The 8,983-nt window shown below is 35.6% G+C and overlaps 1 long non-coding RNA gene across 1 annotated transcript; it reads right to left on the minus strand.

Annotated features, from left to right (window-relative positions):
* Positions 1-1,594: 1,594 nt before the first annotated feature.
* On the minus strand, positions 1,595-5,456 carry LOC139139576 (uncharacterized). The gene is made up of 3 exons (XR_011553814.1): positions 5,020-5,456; positions 4,120-4,216; positions 1,595-3,151 (listed from the first exon to the last, which is right to left on the minus strand). It is a non-coding gene; the product is annotated as an uncharacterized lncRNA (long non-coding RNA).
* Between the last annotated feature and the right edge of the window lie 3,527 nt (positions 5,457-8,983).

An 8,983-nucleotide genomic window follows, 5' to 3' on the forward strand; every position in this document is an offset into this window, starting at 1 on the left:
TAACACTTTCAATGAAGTTTCAAACATGTAGCAAAGGTTCAAATTTGCACATGCAATATATAATGAAACACGTGAGCATTTTCAGTTCATATCTGGTTGATATATTTCTCAAGGTTAATATTAACCGTGCTTGGCAATTCATCAATCATAAGTATGTCTGAATACAAAGTGTTTGTGTTTTGCAACTGCTGTATAACTTTGATATACAAAATCATCTCCTAATCGTAAAATATTATCAAGCCTGTTTGCTGACATTATGTATTGGTCATAGCAGTAACAAAGGGAAACCAATGCATTGCAATTACACTGTTTACCCCTCAATCATTACAGAAATGCACACTATCACTGTAAATCTAAGTGTTTTAACTACTAAACACAAAACTAAACACTTTTCTGTTACACTTAGTAAACATGTTAACATGTTTAGATACAAGTTAACACTTGAAGTGTTTAATATTTAAACACATGCATTGAGAGTTTAAACACTAGTTAAACATGTTTAGGTGTTTAGAAATTAAACATGCTAACATGTTTAACATATTTACACTGAGTAAACACTTAAACATGTTTATAACCTAAACGTGTTTATTTAAAAAACACAAACACACATTAACTGAACTAAATATGTTTATTACAATCTTCAAAGCTATTGTGAAAACACCTGACTTGAGTAAATTCATGTTACTCATGGATAGTTTGCTTAATGGAATGTACAGGAAACAATCATGTTGTAGAAGTAAACATACTATTTTCATAAACGTGTGGATTGCCTACCCAACTATGTGACAAAGTCAAACATATTTTACTCTTCATTGCACTATAGTATATTTATCATCTCCTATTCTGGCATAGCAGATAAATGGTAAGTTTTATACAATATCTAGAATAAATCTTCTCACATTTAATTAAATCCAAATTTTGAAACGTTTAAGAACTACAACCACGTCTAAGAAGCTTGTGACTCACCAAATGGCAAAATTATAAGCAAAAATTCATTTACATTTGTTGAAATTTTAAGCATTGAATAAGACACAAGAGAGTTGTCAAGCCTGTTTATGGCCCAATAATATAGGTTTCTAAAGTCCACCACATTTTAAGAACGTATTTTAAAACCCCTGATTGGCCTTACTTACAGTAACCAAACCAAAATAATGACAGTGAATATCTACAAAGCAAGGCTAAGCTATCAGAAACTATGAGCCGTTGCACCATAACATTGAAGGGTATCTATAACATATCAACGGCTTGTATAGCAAAATTTTAGGAGAGGATGAAAAATATGGCCTTGAAGATAGAGCAGAAAAAAAAGCTCAATCCCTCAGAACCACTATAATACCAACTTTCAAAGTTGTCAGATGAGTAGCTTTGAAGAATATTTGTTGACCAAATATCATACAGCCTTTAAAAAATCAGATTTAATTAGAACTTGACAAAATTCATACCATAAATTTCAAGACTCTTGAAATAGCAATTTTGAAGAATATTTTTTATATAAATTGCCAAAACATTTATTAATGCAGTTAAAATTCATACAATTCGCAGATTTCATTAAAACATGAAAACTATTTCAATAAATAGTACCTTTAACATGAATATCATCCCCCACCTATCTGCCAAATATTTATGAGTAATTTTGTAATAAAGACCAACAACAAACCTCAAACTAACCCAAATTTCACTCACATGACAAAACAAAGCATTGCCATGTTTGTTTCTTTCTGAGCTAATAGAGGTAAAATATTTCACAGCTGGAGTTAAATTCTAATTTACCCAAAATGTTTGTATAATTTGGTCAAATCACTGAACAAGGCAATGAGCATACATACATAAATACTGAGAATGTAAGTTTGAATGAAATAGCTGGCATAATTTCATAATTTCACAAATGTAACCAAAATACACTTTTGCCCTAAAATGACCCCAATTTCAGTCACATTATATCAAATAACAAAAAAGTGTGAATGTTCAAATGACTGTCACTAATATTGCCAGTGTATTAGCTTGGAAAGTGAAAGGCAGTTAAAAGCACACATCATGTAGATACAGGTCAATGATAGCAGACGTTCTTGTACTGGGCCAAATACTTAGCGTTTCTCATAATAAAATATTTGAAGGAAAGTCTGATACATCAAAAATAACCAGAAAATTGTTTTCTAAATGAAATTTTACTACAAAATTCATGCAAAATATTTCTATGGTAAACTTGCTACATAATGTAATTAGGTAAAGGTCATTTACGGTCATCAAAGGCCCAAAATGATAAAAATACAATTCTTTAGATACCCCAACAACACTGATACATCTGAATAGGGTACAGTACTATATGGGCCAAATATCAACCCAATGTACCGCTGATTCCATAATCACAGCATTTTAACAGATTTTGCCCTTTTCCACCCCATTTGAGGTTTTCAAAACACTACCAAATTGAACAAGTTCACATCTCAACCCTATAGTACAATTGCAAACCAAATACTGAATGTAGTTAGTGAATCAGTTTGTTAGTTCAGTGGAATACTTTGGTTTGGTTAGTTGGTTATAGTAAGTAAATTAGTATTAGTAAGTGAACACAAAATATTTATTCCCCTACAACATACTTTGTTACAACATATTGTGTATTGACCTCTGTGCAGTCATAAACCTGTTTGATTTCACAAGAGAAACAAGAAGTGAGTCATTCTCACAAATGGAGACATACACACATACATACATGGATGCCGGATGGATAACTATCCAAATAGCTTCTATAGACTATAGACTACCGGTATAGTAGCGAATAGCTTGATGAAAGGTTTTTTGCCTACTACACCTGTCTTCAATATTTATTTTTCAAGCAACTTCAAATAGTCTGACTTTTTAGCAAACAGTTTAAACTTCTGACTTTTATCCAAAGTGTACAGTTGCCCACAATATATGTTTGCAGAAAGCCTAAAGCTTGTGAATAAATTCTTGGGTAATCAAGGTTCAAGACATAATACAGTGCAATCAATACTATAATGCCATCTTCAACACTTTCACATTTGCAGTCCACTACAATGGTGTCGGCCTTTGCAAATATGCCTTTTAGTTTTGTATCTTCTATAAAGACAAGATTTGGTGATTCTAGTTCCTTGCTTCGCAAGTGACTTTCAACATCATCATCTGGAACATCCTATGTGAAATTGAGAATGTGTAATGCATTGATCAACATACTAGTGATTAGAAGTATGACTAAAGCAAGCTATTGTTACAAGTCCGCTTTGAAAAGCACCTAATAATGTGTCAAATGACGAGGTCTAAACTAAAATGGTTTAATGTGTACGCTTATGTGGCAATAAAGGTGCCCTGCACAGTCCTTGGCGTGGAACGTTGCAAAATGGTGGTGGGCGGGGGAGTACCATGGGGATGGAAATGGTGGAGTTTAAAGATTTTGATGTATGCACAAAAAGTGAGCACCACTCTTGAAAGCTAACAAATTGAGACGTCAGCAAACAGGTAGCAAGTTCGAATGCACAATGTCAAAATTCTCTATGGATTTGCCAACACTTGTGATGCATGGCGGAGGTTCTCCGGTATCCAAATATAAGTCCGATAACAATTGCTGGACCACTTGCCTAGAGTTTGGAGGAGGTGATCGGTAAGTCTGGGCGTGCTGCTGCTGTGGTTACAGAATGAATATCCGGCATATATAGATGAGGTTGGAACAAGAGTGTTGATAGCAAAGATTGGAGCAGATTGGTGAAAGTGACTCGGTTTAGGGGAACTCTTTCTGGAAGCATATAAACAAAGGTTCATCAGTGGACCACACATTTTGCATTGGTAGGAAACAGACATGTCAAACATTTAGCCATTCAAGATGCCCGCATGTCGTGTACTTTAAGTGAATTTAGTAAGTTGCACAGTGCACAACAAAGTAAATCAGCATTGCCAAGTCTTCCGAGATGGTAAGGACCGCAGTATCTTGAGATGGGGGAGGGGAGCTCTCGCTCTGTGGATTTACAAACTAGATCTGACATGTCATCACAAATCTTTATTTTGTTTTTCGCTTTTGAGGCGCTCACTACCTTTAATCTATGCTTCAATACTAAATGGCCACAACCTTGCACTACATCAGCCAATGAGTTTCAATGAAATACTCACGTTCTTCACTGTTATCACACTTTGAGATTTCATCCCCTTTCTTCTATAATTTAGTTTGTGGATTCCTCTATGACTTGGATGACTGGTAATATATTCTCTGCAAACATGAAAATACTGCATCACGTTTCTGATCGGTTTTCTGTTTAAAAAGCGTTGCAGGGCAAAAATACCTCATCTCAAGTTATGGCCAGTAGTTGGTGAAAATGCATGATTTGCATTTTTTAAGTTAACGTGCTGTGGACAATTGTATAAGATTTTGCATTATAGAACCTAAACATGTAAGCCAGCGTATATGAATATATACAGTAAAAGTCTGCACATGAGACATTTTTAGACATATTAGGGCATGATAGAATGTGACTAAGACCCTAAAATGATACACATGGTGCGCTCTTTAGGCATGTCAGGTCCCTACAAGTTAGGTCTACATGATTGGCATGATAGAATTTGACTTATCTTGATACTCTATGATGATTATATATATAGACACATTAGACATTTTTGACACGTCAGGTCCGGACACATTTGGTCAGCAAGTTAACGACACTGCAGGTTTGCACAATTGACATGATGGAATTTGATATTTGTTGACAACCTAAAACGATATACATGTTAGACATTTCAGACATGTCTGGTCTGTATACGTTAGATCAGTCTGTTACACAATAGGTCTGCACAATTGGCGTGACAGAATTTGACTTAACACTAGGTTAACTCAGTGTTAGCTGATTAGAAACTTTGATTTGTACTTTTAATGTTGGTAGTACAAAGGTGGTTAATCACACACAAATCATAAAATACCAGAGGACATCCGTTTTGGATCAATGAAAGTATACAAAACTGCAATTTTTTTACATTACCCTAATGCCGAGTGTGAGAGTTGTGACAATGATTCATTACCTGTTTCTTGGCACCATCTTTCAACATATTTTCCACAACATTGATCATTATTAGTCCAGTAGCATTTTTCATATTGATGCATGTTGTTTACCTAGCATAAGTGTTAATTCATACAAGAGCTGCAAATATAATGAATCAGAAATTAATTTTACAAAATATCACGTAACAATTATCTTTCAGCAAAGTCATTTGCACACCCATATTCTATGGTTGCCTCAAACATGCATAAGGAGCACTAAAAACAAGCCATTTACCAATTGAGATATGCAATAACCGATTAACATAACAAACAAGTCAACTGACATACACTAATCTGGCCCTCTGCCCATTGTTTCTACAGATGAATGTCATTTTTATGTTGTCATTCCTTAAAACATCACAAAACATTTTCAAACATTAAGTCACAAAATACCAGACATTAGGGAGGGTATAACTAGTTGAATCCTGTCCTAAATTAAACACATGGAAACTGGATTCATATCCCCAAAAAATTTATAGAGGAGTATTTTATCTCATTTGCATTCCTCTGAAAATACCTGGTTTGTTATGCTGGCATTAACAAGGTAGGATGCAATGATTTACAGTACAAAGTTCTACTATACAGATGCAATAAATTTACCATTGTTGTTTCCTGAACTGCTCCCAGGTACACACTGGCTTTTCATTGCATACTGGTTGTAGATATTCAGAAGAGGCACCATCACAACTGCTAGCTTATAGGGACCTATAATTAGGGAAGGAAAATCTGCTTCTTAAACCCTTTCATCCCATGATGTCCCAGTTTATAGATTCAGCCCCGGTATTCAAAACAAAGTGGCTGAAGAAGTGATGGTTGAAATGTACTGAATAATATGAATGAATGTATACGGATGTGTACATGGAAGTCCTCTCGCTCTGCTGCTACATTTAGGACTGCACTGCTATGAAGTTTTTTTAATGGTTGATTGCAGTTTGCATATTTAACATCATGAAAAAATAAAAGAATTGGAATGAAAATTAAGGTGTGGACATGTATGATTACCTGAACATGTTGTTGTAAGTATTGACTGTTCAACTTACTTTCACTCTTAAAGTTTGCTTCGCAATCCACTTGAGGACAATTGTACATTTGCTCACCTCGACATCTGGCTGGTCGATGCATGTCTATGCCATGAAATATTACTCTGTGTTCAAGTGTTTCCTCGAAGAATCTTTCTGATGGGCCGGGTTCTCTTGTTAGCAACTCTAAGTTATCCACTGTCTGTTGTAGTCCAAACTTGACACTTTCTACGGATGTATCGTTACGTTGAAATAGGAGAGACATGCGGCTTAGTACACGGTAAATGTCAAGTTGGATATACAGGTTACGCATGAAATCAATTTGCGTGAGTTTCTCCAAAAGGCCTTGTCCTTTCATTTTGGAGTTTTCAGTATGATCCGAACTGGGCATTACGATATCCTGCAAGTGGGCAACAATTGCTATCCAGTCACGGTTATATTGCTTCCAATGCGCGTTTGTGGTGGTCCACCCAACGAAATCCCAAAACATTAGTAGGTTTCAATACCACAATACCAAGTTCAACACCAGCTTCCCTCAAGGCAGCAAGGTTACGTGGCGAATTGTTGTAAAATTTGAAGATGTTAACTAAAAAATCTTCAATTTTGGAATAGCCTGGGGACTGTTTCAGAGCCACCTTCAGACAGAGTTTGCAACAATGAGCTGTGCAATGCACATGTGGGGCTGATGTGCAGCGTTAATAAGGTTTGAGCTGATTGGCCGATTTGTAGTAACTTATTTGCATATAATTTAGATTGATCCTCATTTCCAAAATTGCAGTTAACTTTTGAATAAATTAAACACTGTTGAATAAGTATCAAACCGATTTCCAAAATTGCAGTTAACTTTTGAATAAATTAAACACTGTTGAATAAGTATCAAACCGAGTTTGAATATTTCACAATGTATTAATTTATCCCCTTTCTGTGCACTTTGAATAATTATGGACATTAGCTGTAAATAAGTTGATAAGATACCCTTAAAATTTATTCAGGCATAGGCCCATGTTGTTCGCTGTTTTGCACAGTTGTTCAGACTTTAAATCATAGTAAGTAAGCTGTAGAAGATGTGAATGAGTTTTAATGTCACCTGAATCGCCCCATGTCCTACACAGTTAGGATTTGGTGATAATTAAACAGAATAAAAGACAAATATGCAGGTTGGAAAATGTTACACATTTAATAAATATGACATTAAACTGGTCCAATTATTATTTCCATTCAAGTAATATATTACCAGGTCCATGGGACAATTGTGATTTACAAATTAAGTAGGACCATCCTGAACCACTGATAATTAGTGGTGGTACCAGGTGTCCGGAATGGGTAAGCGTACCCTGCTAGCATGCTACACCCGTCAGGATTGGTCCCAAAATTGTCTAAATATTGTATGAAAAGATACAGGATATGAATCACTGTAATAAGTCAAGCCGGAAATGCTGTCGTTAATCATTTGTGTGACCGAGGTGTCATATTTGGCCACAATGTCGTCATATCGACCGTAGAACTTTTTGAAAGTCCTAACGAGTCTTTTTGTTGTGTATCCTTGTCTCAGTAATTTTGATGCCAATGAGCTGTGTCTCAGTTGAAAATCAGTGTAGGAATCACAAGCCCTACAATACCTGAGAAGTTGAGACACGTACACACCATAAGCAGGTGCAGATGGAATATTACTTGACAAGTGGGGATAATTTATGATTTCAAAATCGAAATCATCCCTTTAATAAATTTTGTCATACAGCTTAGTGTGTAGCCCATTAGTACCCACTTGTAGGAACAGATCAAGATATGAAGCAGAGTTCCTACCCTCTGTTGTTTCTTTGATATCCAACTCATCAGGGTAAATATGATGTAAGTAATTTGATATGTCTGGATTGTCTAGACTGATCAGATCATCGATATATCTGTGCGTGTTGTTAAAACGCCTTGCAAGTTTTTTAGACCCTGCTTTGTAGAGAGACTGTAGGAACTCTGCTTCATATGAATACAGAAATAAGTCTGCAAGAAGGGGTGCACAATTTGTACCCATTGGTATGCAGATAGATTGTTGAAATGTCATACCGCCAAACTTAACAAATATGTTGTCGATTAAGAAATTAAGCATTTTAATAATTTCTTCATCTGTGTATTTGTGCTTGGCATCCATGTTGTTACTGAAATAACCTGTCCTAATGTTTGATAGTAATGTATTGGTACCTTCTACTGCCATTTTTATGCAGGAAAGCTTGTTTAACAAGAGATGACAGCCTTGTTTTAAGTTTATCGTGGGGAATTGTGGTGTATAAAGTGGTGTATAAAGTGGAAAAGTCAAATGTTCGGATTGAGCTTAATAAAGTTGAAGAATAGATTAAAAGTCATACCAATATATTGGAACAAAAATTGTGAATAAGTTTTTGAACTTGAAATCTGCCAAATAGAGTGTTCTCTGTTGTACCAGATCATACCAGGTACAAGATCCTGAGACACATAGTAAGAAAATTGCAGTATATAAATTTGCACAACAGGTAACAAAATAATGTGCATTTTTCCTCTCTATAAAGCAACTAAATGCAAAATTGCACATAATATTGTCCAAGAAAAATTGGTCATTACTTAAACTGAAGTTGACTCTGGACATGGAAATACTCAACAAACAAAGCCTAGACTTACAGTATCTGTAAGTATAGCTCTTCGTAGATAGCATCTCTATGAATGTCTACATCAGAGAACAGATAGAATCCCACACCCCAACGGGTTGGGATGGAATGTCTCACACGAGTTGGGGAATTCTGTCTCACACGAGCCGAAGGCGAGTGTGAGACAGAATTCCCCAACGAGTGTGAGACATTCCATCCCAACCCATTGGGGTGTGGGATTATTTTTCTCACGTCCCTCCAATATCTTAAGAAAATTGCATTTTATTGTGGTAGGTTTATACTATCAAGAACCA

This window comes from Ptychodera flava, chromosome 9, assembly GCF_041260155.1.
Source record: "Ptychodera flava strain L36383 chromosome 9, AS_Pfla_20210202, whole genome shotgun sequence".
Taxonomy (NCBI): Eukaryota; Metazoa; Hemichordata; class Enteropneusta; family Ptychoderidae; genus Ptychodera; species Ptychodera flava.